We start from the raw sequence: 14,379 nt of genomic DNA on the forward strand, positions 1-14,379 counted from the left end.
CGACACCATTGATCATAAATTACTATTAGCTAAATTACACTATTTTGGGTTGTCTACAAATGCCATTATATTTTTCCAATCTTATCTTGAGGGTCGGTCTCACTGCGTTCGGGTTATCAAAAAGTCAAATTATGAGTTCTCCAACTTCTTGCCTCTTACCATAGGTGTTCCACAAGGATCCATATTAGGACCGTTGCTGTTTTCTCTCTATGTGGCTGATATGGAAAAGTGTCTTCAAAATTCAAAACTCCAACAGTATGCTGACGATTCCCAGGTATATATTGCTTTTGATACTCCAGGTCTGCATGAGGCGCAAAATAAAATAAATACTGATCTACAGAGCTTGGCCGTGTTTACTGAGAATCATAACTTAAGACTTAACGCATCAAAATCGTGTGTAATGTTTGTAACACATAACAAGAGTCAGCTGCAAGAGGTTTTAAACTGATTTAAAGTAGTTGTTAAAGGCGAGTCTGTTCCAGTTGTAACTGAAAAACGTAATTTAGGTGTAGTTATTGATTGAAATTTTAACTTTACTTCCCATATTAAAGTCAAACTTCAAGCCGCCTACATCAGATTAAAGGGCCTTTATCAGTATAAGAAAATGTTGCCTTCAAAAATAAAACATTGGCTGTGTGATACACTAGTTCTTTCATTACTTGACTATGGGGATATTGTATACGGCGATTCTTTCACTAAATACTTATCGAACAAAATACAAAAACTTCAGAATAGTTGCATGAGATATTCATTTAATATTGCCTCTAGAAACCGCATAACTCCATATTTAAATTCTAATTTAATTCTGAATATGAGCAATAGAAGGAAAGTCCATATGTTTAATTTAATTTATAAAATAATGAAAACCGGACAGCCTGCAAATTTAAGAAATTTATTTTTTAATCAAGATATTCCTTATAATACAAGAAATCCCCATTTGCTTAGAATTCCTTTACATAGAACAGCAACCTTTAAAAAATCTTTTTTATATATGGGCATTCGGATGTGGAATGAACTACCTATTTATATAAAGGAATGTTCGCCTAAAAAATGTATTATAAACTTAAAAAAATATCTCTTAAATACGCAAATTATGGTAACCTAATGTGACCGTATTTTATAAAATGGTATTTTTGTTTTAATTAATGTTCTGCACACCTGATCTTGCTAATTGCAAATATTTATATTAAAATTAAATTCTCACTCGCCTGTTATCTACCCTTCGTGCTCGCCCCTATACCGTTCTCGCTCGTCTTTGGATTCTTTTGTTTTTTTTTTTGTTTTTCTTTTTGCCCAGCTTCATAGCCACTCGCTAGTTCATTGTAAAATGCACATATTGTCCCTTTTGATTTTGGTATGGACCTTATTGTAAATACATAATATTACGTTTTTTAGAAAATAGTTTATTTAAGAACACGGGTTGTACAGCACATGTACAAGTAATCTATGTACTTGCATGTGTATCGGTTTTTTTTTATAAAAATCGCGTTGCACTCCGATTACCAAACAAATTGTTGTAATTTTGAAAAAAAAAATTTTTTTTTTTAACAATAACTTAAACAATATTGTAGACATTTTTATGTAATTTAGTGCATGTTTTTTTATGCATCAAGACGCATTTTTTTATGTAAAAAAAAATACTACACCACTGCTTTTTCTTAAAATAAAAATCATTTTTAAAATCCTCAATCACATTTTGGAAAATTTGATCTCTTGTTTTCTTTTCGTCCGACGCATAGTTTTCGCTTAAAAAAATAAAAACTATTTTACTTCCCTAATCTGATGCGGTGTGAAAATGTTTGTGCGTCGATTGCAAGCAAATTAAGAGATCACATTTATTAGAAGAAGTATGAAAAGTAAAAAAAATTAAATAATTTAAGAAATACTCATGTTTTTAAAGCGTTTAAAAAGTAAATGGGAGTAAAAAAGTGCCGTAACGCATTTACGGCAACGAGCTGTGATTTTTAATGTCAAGCTATTGAGTATGATTAATATCAATTGGCAATTAGTTCAGAAATACCCTTAGAACATTGAAAGGCTAGAATTAGTAAACAGCAACTTTGTTTGAGTCCAACATGTGCACAGGGGCAAGAGGGGTGTTTTGTTTACAAGCATATTTGCCGATTCTCTGTTGTTCAGTCGACACAAATTTCCAACGGAGGAAATTTTTAGCTATATTTTAACAACCATTATAACGTTATGTTAACTTATTTGTGTTGTATTTTATAGGAAAATTTAAAATAAAAAGTATAAATACTACAATTAACCTATTTTAAGAATAAATATAATATCCCTAAGAAAAAAAAAATTATTAACACTCTTATCCCTAAAACTGCTTCTAAAAAATTTGATGCGACAACACCGGAGCTTAAGCGCCTGAACTATACGCGTAGTGTCATCTGCCAAACGGCTTTTTATTTGTGTATTTTCTTCCATTTTTGGTTTAAAAAGGAAAAAGGCCACATTTTAGTGTTTTTTTAAATTGCTAGGATGGCAAAAACTTGTGTCCTTTGTGCCGCATCATGATAAAAAGGTGATTCAAGCCCATCTTTTCACAAGTAAGTACCGATACTTTCATAACATCACATCATAGGGTTACCATCATCATAACCGTAAAATAGGGGATCTTATAGATATAAACCTAATAAAAACTTGAATGTGAAAGTGTGCGTAAAATACCAAAATATTTATATTTTTAAATCTAAATATTTTCTTAAGCATATTCATCTATTAATAGGTTATAAAAAATATAAAACTAGAATTTTGTCCGTGGTTTTATTACAAGATTTTATGTTTTTTTTTGTTGTTTTGGCAGGAAAAATGCATAATACCTATGTACCTATCTATATTATATAGTTATGTTTTGTTAATATAGACATTAAGTAGATAGATGAAATTACTAATTTTTTATTGCCTTTAAAGAATTTTGAAATTCATTTAGGCATTCATATCTATGTATAAAATTAATTTTGCCTTTCCCTAAAATTTGGTCGATAATTTTTTTTTTGCTTTTTGATTAAATATCAAATACTTATTATAAATTGCATAATGATTATGCCCAAAGGGAACAATGGATTTTATTAATGGAAATCAGCACAATTAAAAAGAACATATTTGTTTGTTCAGATCACATCCTTAGAAGTGATTTTTTAAATAAGGGAGATAATATTATCAGTAGCCAGACTTTATTAAAAAAATCAGCTCTACCTCAAAGGTAATTTTTTTCAAATATATTTGTAGAGTATGACTATATTTTACCTTAGAATTATTGATAAAGGTTTGAATGATTTTATTTACTACATTATGTAAGCTAATAAAACAACCTTTTAAAACTTATGCTTGGGCTGTGTTGTAAAACACACAGCTTCGTCACAAAAAGTATTAGTGTTACCACAGATATAACTAGCTAACGCAACAGATAAATATTCGAATAGCAAAGCTTGTCCCCCGTAAAATCGACGGTCGCACCTGACGGAGATTCGAGCGCCTAATAAAATATACTGAAATGCGGCGCAGCGTTGCCGTATGTTATAATAAATCCGCATTTAATACAAAAAGCCTGTGTAAAAAAACATTTGTATATATTTCAATAAAGTACATGGAGTATTTACAAAAGAAAAACAAAATTATATATCGTGTATAGTTTCTTAGAATAGGAGGCATATAAAAGCACATTATAATACATACAAAACTATAAATTACTACCTATTTAATACAAACTTATGGGCAAAATAACAGAAGAGGCACAATAAATCTTTTAGCATGGTGGTTTAGTAAGTGTTTAAAATTTAAGTAAGTGATCATTTTATATTAAGTAAAGACGTAAGGACGATATGCTGAATCAAAGAAAGCGAATTTTGTTCTATATTTATTAACCTACTAGTACTAGTACCTAACATTTTGTTTACTATTACTTTGGCATGCGTTACGAAAATATTTTTAAAGCTAAGAACTACAGTTAAAACCCTTGCAAAATTATAGTGTAAAGATAATCAAAATATATTAAGGTTTTAACTTAAAACTAAAAATCGAATAATAACTTTAAAAATAAACAAGATTTGTGTAATATTATACTAAAGAAAGTATAATATTACACAAATTAACTAGTCAAAAACAGTTTGGCTGGCAGAATAAAGTCAGAATGTAATTTTTGTTAGAAAATAACTGGAGATTACGGAAATAATTTTTAATTAGAAAAAAATCAGTGTATCGTTTTTTTTGTCCAATTAAAATTGTTTTCCCTTTTAACACCCCTGTACTTTTAAATCGAACCATCTCTGAGCCTAGGTTAATGTAAATTTTTTTTCTTTTTGCAAGACCTAATAGTTGCCGTTAGAGTTTGTGCCTTTAACCTGAAATGCGCTGTATAATTTATTGTTTTTTACTTATTTTTTATGTTTTAAAGTTTTAATTTTTTGGGTTTTATTGTGCAAATTTTTTCGGTTCCATTTACAAAATTTATATAAATTAGTATATACAAGTTTTGTTAACAAAAATACCTTATGCTCGTAACAATTATGATCAGATGGTCCCAACCACTTCATATTTTTAGTTAAAATTTTGTTTTTTATTTTGGTACCCACAAATTCCTGATGCTTAATTTTTTCAAACTCGTTTGCAAAAATGTACATACATTTTTCTACAACATTGGTAACATCTGCAGAAGGACTTATCAGATAGCTGTTTTCGTGGCCACCGTAATTCTTATTTAGTATAAATATTTGGGATGGATCGGTTAAATAAGAATCAGATTTTAAAATAGAGGCACAATTTTTGCAATTAAATTTTTCCACAACTTTCTTAACTAAGTATCCGGCATAATATGAATTTGCACACTCTTCCAAAGCATGGTGTTTGATCATGGGCTCTTTGCTTTTAACTGTTGGAATGTCATTAATTTTTTCGGAATTTAAAATTTCAATATTATTTTTCGATGTCGTTTGGTGTGCCTCTTTTTTAGGGATATTATTTAAAATTAATTGTTTGTCGACATCATTCTCACAATTGGATAATTTTGAAGGAGTTAGTAAATCTGTTACACTTTTAATTCTAAAAAATAATCGAAAAGATCTGGCCGTTGGGTTAAGATTCCAACCACCGCTTTGTCGAGCTAAGGAAAAGAAATTTTCCAAAAAATGTTGGTTTAATCTGTTAGTTAATAAAAAATTATTATTTTCCTTTTTTTGGTCTGCATAAAGGATTTCTATGGCATTTATAGTTTGAACTAACCCTTTAAAACATGGTGGCTTACTTTTGGATATTTCCTTTAATTGTGTTTTTTTATTTAAAACCTCGCTAACTTTTATTATGGATTCAAAAACCTGTTTACCTTTTTGCAAAACATCTATAACTAATGAGTTTTTCAAACTCACTCCACAGTTATAAGGATTTTTAGTATATAATCGTTTGTTATTAAGAGCATCAAATAAATTGTTCATGATAGTTATAAAATTTGAGGTATTAGTTCCAATTTTTTCATCAACTATAGATTTTTTAACGGATGTCTTTACAGCTGCAGCCATACTATTTGAGAATAATTGTAGTGCTAATTTGCAGGACATCTTTTCAAAGGCGTCAGAATTTATATGCTTATCTGTTATTTTTGGAAGCATTCTGGCTGATTGAGATGCTTTGTCAATTTCGTATATTTTTTTAATAACATCAAAGCAGATACTTTCATTTAAAAGTTCAAACCTTATTGAAGACTGCCAGTTATTCCTGACGCTTTTGAAAAGATGAGGGACATCATATAAAGAAATGATCTTTTTTTCTTTTAAATAAAAGTAAGGCTTTTCTGCCGTAACACCCAACAGTTTCATTGCGCCTCTATTATTGGTACCCTGATCACAAACCGTGGCCAGTGGTAAAAAGCTCATTTTGTCTAGAACAGTTAGAACGTACAAAATAATATTTTTTAAGTTTTCTTTACAGACTGTATTTTTTGAAAAAAAATATCCTAGTGGAAATTTCCAGGAAGAATATATTCCTCTCGTGGAAAAAACGAGAGCGTGGTTGGCTTTATTTTGAGTCCTACCAAAAGGGCCCAATTCCTCAAACCCTCTATTAAATCTAATTTCTTATTAAATTCCAAATTTTCTTTCAAACTTATTTCATCAAATGCTACAAGACATTTTTTTTTCATTTTTTGTCATTGCCTGGGCCTTTTGCTGTAAAAAAACTTGAATATCTTCATCAATGCCTGTTTTAAAATCATTTTTTGCGATCCACTTTTAAATTGTTGAAATAGCTGGTAAGATGATGCCTTTTTTTTCAGAAATAAATAAGCGGACGGAGATTTATAATAAAAACATAAACAAAATTCTCTTTCTTTTCGATTCCAAACCACATGTTTCTTACCTCTTAATTGCATTTCAACAAAAGTTTTTGCCACTGGAGATAACAAACTTAAAAGCGGTAAGGGCGACGACATTGCAAGTTTGGATTTTTGTATTTTTCTGTGTAATCTAAAAATTATTTTTTTAAAATTCTTATTCTTTTTAGTAACACGTGTAATTTTTCTTTTTAATTTTAATTTTCTTGGAGTCACAATTTTCTCTGGTAACGAACATAAATTGCTGACAAACTCGGATCCTACACTGTTATTATGTTTTCTTCGTTTTGTTGAAGAACTTTTTGGACTAAAATCGAGTAGTGATGTTTCCAGTTCTGCATATGTTCTTTTTGGAGTCAACACTTTTAGACTATCTGGGCAGTCAGTAGCAAAAGGACTGGTTTCATTAAGCGCATAGTTTCTGGGAACGGCATCTTTTTTCAGGTAAAACTGCTTGGATGTACGAAAGTCCTCACTCGTGAAGTGATCCATACAAAGGTATTTATTGCGTAGGGTTTCTTCGGAAAATGTAGCGAATTTAGCGTTTCCTATATAAAGCAAAGAAAAAATATTTTTGTATTTATGAATCCTAATATTATTAAAGTAAATTATTTGTTTACTTTTGGGATTCAAGGTAGCCAAAAGACAAGTAAAAGATAACTTTTTGCTTTTTTTTATTGTTTTCCATTTTTTGTTCGATTGTTAATATTGAGAAAAAAATAACGTTAAATTATTAAAGCAGTTTTAAAAATGCAAAAAATAAATATGGGGCCAATATGAATTTGATTGTAGTGGCCAAAACACGAATCGTCGCGTGAAAACAAGATCTTCAAATCTTATTACCTTTTAACCTAATTACCTTTTTTTAAATTTATTTAGTATTGCAAAATTTGTTAAATTAGAGTTTTGTATTAGGACGGTAGTTCTAGACCGATTTTTGAGAAAAAATATATCAAAATATTGGGACAGAATTGCTGCTTTTAAATAGTCTTTGTTCTTATTTGGATGCTACTAAAAAAATTAAGTAATTGCCAAAAAGTGGTTCGATAGATTTTGGAAGAGGTTTTCAAACAAAACAAAATAAAACAGCATCAAAGCTATTTTTATATGGTTATTTGATCGTATATTGACAGATGCGTTAACGTGCTTATCCATGCCTCCACTATATTTATCGTTTTAACTCAGTTTTAAATTATTTTAAATAATAATCTGTCAACTATTGACGTGCATGTCATAATAATAATTATGGAATGGTATATCTTCTTTAAAAATATACAAAAATGATCTATTTAAAATTTAAAAAAATATTGGCGTAACTGTTGAACAATTTGAAATGACAAAAAGTACAGTTTTTGGTATATAAGTACTCATGAGTTAATTGAGTTGTTATTATTGCTTAACCATTATATTTTTTTCTTAATTATTATTTAGTTTAGTAAAACGTAAGTAAAGGTAAATTTAAAAATAAAGTTTAATGGAAAAAAAAATTAAGTTAAGTAAAATGGTAAAGGCGTTAATTCAATTTATTTTAGTGCAAAAAAGAACTTAATAAAGTAATGTCGGGAGTAATTATAAAATTTACTTACCAGAATTTATTATCCATTTATCGCATAAATCCTTTATTTTCACTGGAAACCTAAACATTCTAATTGAAGAGTTTCTTCGTGAATTTCGACAATTAAAATATTCACATCTAGAACCACCAGGTCGTTTTTTTGGAAGAGTCTCCATCATTTTAATATAATGTTTTAATCGAAAAACATGGAATTTGGTAAATAATAAAAGTCTTAAATATTAAGAGACAACACATTAACACAAATAAGAAACTCATTCGATCAGCGCAAAACACTTAACCACAACGGCAAAGTCAAACTACCTTTAAGTCCCAAAAAGTGCCCTATTTATTTAAACTTTTACTCGGCTGACTGCGGTCTGCTGCCTGCTTCACCTAAACTCGACAACAAGGGCTGCGTAATTCATCGATGGTCAGCCCGCTCAAAAAGCCGGCTGACATTTCGGGGCCCGCATTTTTACTATTGGAGTATTTATCTCTTGCGTTAGCTAGTTATATCTGTGGTGTTACTCATACACAGTGAATACCTAATACTTATTAAATTAGGTATGTGTGGAAAAGTATTTTTTTACTAGGATTTCTGGTGCACTGGTTAAAAACACAGCAGCCGATAATTCAGTTAATTTACCAAGTGATTTACCCTTCAAAGCTGCAGGGGTAGCTTTCCTGAAGAGTGCAAAAACTTCTTTAGCTTCCAAAACGGTATATAGTACAAACAGTGAAGCCAATATAGACAACTATGGATAATTAAAATAGATTAATATTCTTAATACACCAAATTTTGTATAATCACAGATCTGATCATTCATCATTTCATCATCAACAATAACTGCATCTGAGATTAAAAGTTCTATAGTAACCATGGGGTCTAGGTCAACAATTACTATTTCTCATCCAAGCCGTTTTCGTTTAATTGCTACACATTCCCTGACTCGGCCAAGGAAAAGGTAAAAATACATTCAAAATAGACATCAATATAGCACATTTGAAAATTATTGTTCAAATCTTTCTCTAAGTACAAATAAGAGTTTATGCTATGTATCATCTTATTCTATATATCTTATTTAAAAGTGATATAGTATTTTACTGTGTTGTATTTGTTTAATTAAATGTAATTAATCAAATGTATGATATTACAAAGATTCTTTATAATAACATATATTTTATTGATCAATTGGAATATCATAATATACTTTTTTTATATTTTCTTTTTAATTTTGGTAATGCTATGTATATTATTCTAGGGTAAAATCAAAATAATATCCAGGGGACCTAAGCATTGATGATTCGAGCGTTTCAAAAGCTAAAGTTAGTCGCCAAATTATGGAAAAAAAATAAAGAACAAAAAAATTTAAATTCGCAGATTGCAACAAACAAATTTGCGCCAAAGAAATCGAATTAGATGTCTCAAGTCATTATTAAAATACTTAAGAAATAATAACATGATTTTTGAAAAAGCCCAACATACTACATATTTTATTTGACTTGTAAAAGTACTTGTTTGTATATTACTACTAATAAACTATCTAATCTAATCTATTGTACCATAGTCTTTATTCTTAGGTAAGCTTTGTTTTTTTTGTATAAATTAATATGATATAATTGGTATTAGGTATTATATAGGTCAGTGTTAAATGTCTCAAAACCATTGTACAGGCTAAATACCCATAATAAAAATCGTATAACCTATAAAAAACCTGCAAGTCCTTCACAATTTGAGCATCCTTGTAGTTTTAACTCTTTCCGCTGAAGCAATACTGTCCCTTTGAAAAAGTTAGCACCATAGAAGTATATATTATGTGATATAAAGTAAGTAATGTAAAACTGAGTTTTGTCCAATATAATAATAATAAAATTTTGCAAAATGGTAAAAATTTGTGTCTTAAAAAATGATTTATTAAGAAATCTATAATATTATATTAATAAAAAATTTAATTTCCATAAAAATGCTGCCTTTTATTAGGACCTTCTTCTAATGAAGTCCGTTAAAAAAACGCATAAATAGCTCATAAATGGTAATATTATTTATACTCAAACTCTATAATAATTAATAAACATTTTTAATGTAAATATTTGTTGCCGACGTCATTGGTAGAGAGTGTTTGTATCCGTGGCATCAACAATGCGATTGAGCGGCGTTGCGATGCCATTACCGTTTTCTCTTATATACTTTATTTACATTTATTTAACGTTGTATATTGACTTCGATATAGAGTATCTTATCATATTTTATGTAAAAAAATGCTTGATATTTTATTAAGGGGGGGCAGCAATATTGTTTTATGCCTTCAGAAACAACTGAAATTTTGTATGATATTATAATGTGAGATTTGCTATTTCTATATAAGCATTTGGCATCATTGCATCAGATATGTTGCAAGCAAACAAACCTGCCCATAGTTCCATGGCATGCTACTTCTAGCCTTTCAATGTTCTAAGGAAATATCTACCTAATTTTACTTTGAAAACAATAGACTTCTAAGTGCAAAAAACGATTTTTTTTTTAATTTTATAAAACTAAATTTAAATGAACGGCTCAAATGTATTTTATCTTAATAAGACTGATTACTTAAAATGTTAAAAATGGCCACCTTCACTAAGTAGGCATGCTTCCGCTCGTCTACGCATGGAATTGCGCACACGTTGACTTGGATAACTTGCTTCCTAAATCATAATTGACAGAGATTGCGCGATGGTTGTATAGCTCTATATACAATACAAAATATAGGATCTACAATATTTTCTTATTCTTCTTCTTTTTCTTTTTTTTTCTTCAAGTAGGATTTTCTCTCAGAAGGTTAGCTATTATCATAGGTATTATCGCTTTTGATGCTGCATCTCATAGTCCCGGCGTATTTCGTATAGTTTTACACGAGGCAACTATTTAATCTTTTAAATCTCATAGAGTATTTACGGGATTTTTATAAACTAGAGTTTTAAGGTGCCCCTGTATATGCATAATTATTTTTAGTTTGTAGATGTTTGTTGAATCTTTTACCAATGTTACATAAGTTTTTTTCCACTCGGTATAGTTTAGGCGTTATTTTAGCCGAACTCCTTGGTGACGCACCCAGTGTATTTGAAATAAAAAAATTAGGCTTTTTTTAACTATGAGGTCATATATAGAATGTTCTATAACAAAAAAGTTACCATATTTCAAATATTGACATTTCTAAAAGAAAAAAAAAATTGACATCAGATTCAAAAATTTTAAGTCAAACCCCAAAAGTTTTGTATTATTTTTTTTTTGACTTTTCACTTGTCTCCTGTAGCTGTAGAGGGAGGGTCAATAAATGTACACAGAACTACAAAAATCAATATTTTATCCAGTACCCATTGTTCCTAATGACTTCATCGCATCAGATTGTTTATTACGTTTTCATCTATGGAATTTCACGATAAACAGACTTCTTCAAACAAATGATCAGTATTATGTGATCGACGAACACGTTTTTCCACTATTTCCCATAGATTTTTTTATGGGATTTAGGTCTGGCGATTGCGGTGGCCACTTTAAAACATACTTTTTCAACTTTTACAATTTTAGCGGTGTGTTTTGCGTCTTTGTCATGTTGGAATGTGAATTTTAGGGGCATTTCCCATTCCGCATAAGGCAGCATTATGTTTTCCAATATATTAACATATTCGAACCGGTTCATTATGCCCCTAATTCTGTAAATAGGACCTATTTCATAAGCCGTTAAAAAAATTTAAATTTATCAGGAAAGTATCTTTTTTCATTTGTGGGTCCAGTTTTGAGGAAACCTAGCAAATAACATTCTTGCAGCCCTATTTTTCTTAGATAAGAAGGGTTTTTAAACTAAACGACGTTGAATAGCATGGATCATTTATACTAAGTCGTTTAATGCGCCTGTCAAGTTTTTCGTGGTTTTTCTTGATTGACCACTACGCTTAAAGGTCCTAACCCTACCTCGGATTCGATAATTTTTAATAGTTTTTGATACAAAGTCTTTTCAAACTCCAAATGTAGTTGATATCCATACTTGCTCTTTTCCAGATAAATAAGCATCAATTTTTTGTTTTAGGTCCAGCGAATAATGCACACCACGCGGCATATTTTAAATAAGAACCTCACAACTGCACAGTTTCCTATAAAATACTAAAAGCAGTTTGCTTTTAAGTTGTTCTAATTTTATCGTAGTTGTTTTTATGATGATTCTTTCAATGAAGAGTTAAAAAGTTAAGTAGTGAATCTGAGGAAAGATGTTAAACAAATGGCTCGCACCATAGAACAATTAGCTAAAGAAAAATCTAATGTTAAAAGTTACCAACCTGTAACTAAAAGGACGATAGCCTGCCAGACTGATCATACAGAAAAACCAGACCCGGAGGTTCCGACGTCACCGAAGGACAACACAATGAACAAAGATGAATGGCATTACGTGGTTGTATCAAATATCCCACTTCCGTATACCGGAAATCAGCTTGCACACTTCATCAAAGAAAAACTGGGAACGACGGATTTTATCCGATGTTTCCCAATGCTAAAAACCAAGGACATTGCACATTCCGACTTCAAAATTGGTGTGCAGAACTTAAATCACTTAAAGCGGCTGAAGGATATTAGTATGTGGCCACCGGGCACTCTCATAAATTCATGTTTGGAAACCTCTAAAGCGTCAGTCCAAATAAATAGTACCACCTCGCCCAAATCTAAGCCTTCCCAGTCTAAGTCTAAGCCCCACTCTCCAGACAGCCATAACCTGCCACATCGCTCAGTTTCATCAACATCTGCTACAATATCCAGAGAGGTTCAATCTTTGAAAATTAGTTCTGATAGGGAGGCCATTGCTGCCTCTAAGTCCCTTACAACAGAATTATTAGAGGTTGATTTTGTCATCGATAATAATTCAGTGGCGAATAAAGCAGCAAATAATATGGATCCGTTGACTCCACCAATAGTGCGGCTATCAAGAGACTCAGATGCGACTGATGGTCGCTATTTATTGGCCAGACTGAGAGACCCTTTCATCTTAAAACCTCTTAGGCTATTCCTTGCCTATCTGCATGATCAACCCTCCAGTGTGTGTTTTGAAGGACATACCAACACCAGCATCCGATTGGCACTTGCATCAGAGGGACTTCCTGGTGACGTGGACTCTTTGCGGAGGCTCTACTTTCGCTACCATGATGCCTATGGTATTGGTCCAACTAAAGTTGAAGCAGATCTGTCAGCCTTCAGGTCCTTCTTCTCATCAGAAAAGCTGCTACGCCTTCAAAAAATCAGAGAGAGTCATAGCAATTATTATTCTGGTGGATCTCCCGCCAGGAATAAAAAATTTTAAATGACTTGACGCGAACAGAGGATCAAGCACTCCTCTGAAATACTGGACAATGGCAAGCATAGTATTTTCTCTCTAAATATTCAGTCCTTAAGACATAAAACTAATGATTTATTTCTTTTACTAGAAGAGCTTCATTTTCCAGAAATCGTTGCCATAACTGAACATTGGTTGCATGTTGGTGAGCCTATGGTGGTGGATAATTACACTACAGTTGCCAGATTTGATAGAACAAATCTAACTCATGGAGGTACTGTGATATTATCTACTAGCAACGACTTTTCAATGGTAACCAAGTTCGATAATTTAGTTTCTGAAAAAATATTTGAATTTTCCATTGTCTACATAATAATTTTGATCTTTACGTTGTTTGTATTTACAGAACACCTGATGCTGACGTAAATGTTTTTTTTCAAAAATTACTAAGCTTGCTTGAGTCTCTGCCGTTAAAAAGCAAATTCATTTTATGTGGCGACCTAAACATTGATTTTTCCAGTGTGTGTGCTGCTCAAGAATCTCTCCAGTCCATTTTCAACTCTTTTGGCTTAATCATGCACATTAAATCACCTACCAGAATAACTAAAACCAGCTCTAGTACAATAGATTATGTCGTATCTTCCTTTGAGCCAGATTTCGTCGATTGTACTGTCTTAAGCCCAGGTTTCTCAGACCATGAAGCAATGTTAACAAAGTTTTCCATAACTAAATCTAAAAGTAAAAATGTTCCACGCAAATTAGGCCGTATTTTCTCGGATAAAATTTTTTTACATTTTAGGCACCTTTGTCAATCAACTGACTGGAATATTCTCTCTGACGACGTTGATTCAGAATTCTCTGCTATGTTTTCTCTTTTTAATAATGTATACTCTAGCTTAAACAACCAACACCCTACAGCAACAATTTTCTGTGATTTTTCTAAAACCTTTGATTGTGTTAATCATGACATCTTATTAAAAAAGTTGCAATATTACGGGTTCAGCGCCTTTAGAATGGTTTAAGTCGTATCTCAGTAACAGAAGTCAAGCTGTGAGAATTGATTCGACTATGTCTTCTTGCAAGCCAATACAAAGTGGAGTGCCTCAAGGTTCCGTACTTGGCCCTATTTTGTTTCTTATCTTCATCAATGACATTGCTAATCTAAATATTAACGGTAAAGTCTGTCTATTTGCTGA

The 14,379-nt window shown here is 31.1% G+C and overlaps 1 protein-coding gene across 1 annotated transcript in view; it reads right to left on the reverse strand.

Annotated features, from left to right (window-relative positions):
- Positions 1-14,379, reverse strand: part of LOC126744870 (NADP-dependent malic enzyme) — a 131,825-nt gene that overhangs the window by 40,430 nt on the left and 77,016 nt on the right. The gene's annotated exons all lie outside the window — the stretch shown is intronic.

This window comes from Anthonomus grandis, chromosome 15 (genome assembly GCF_022605725.1).
Source record: "Anthonomus grandis grandis chromosome 15, icAntGran1.3, whole genome shotgun sequence".
NCBI lineage: Eukaryota > Metazoa > Arthropoda > Insecta > Coleoptera > Curculionidae > Anthonomus > Anthonomus grandis.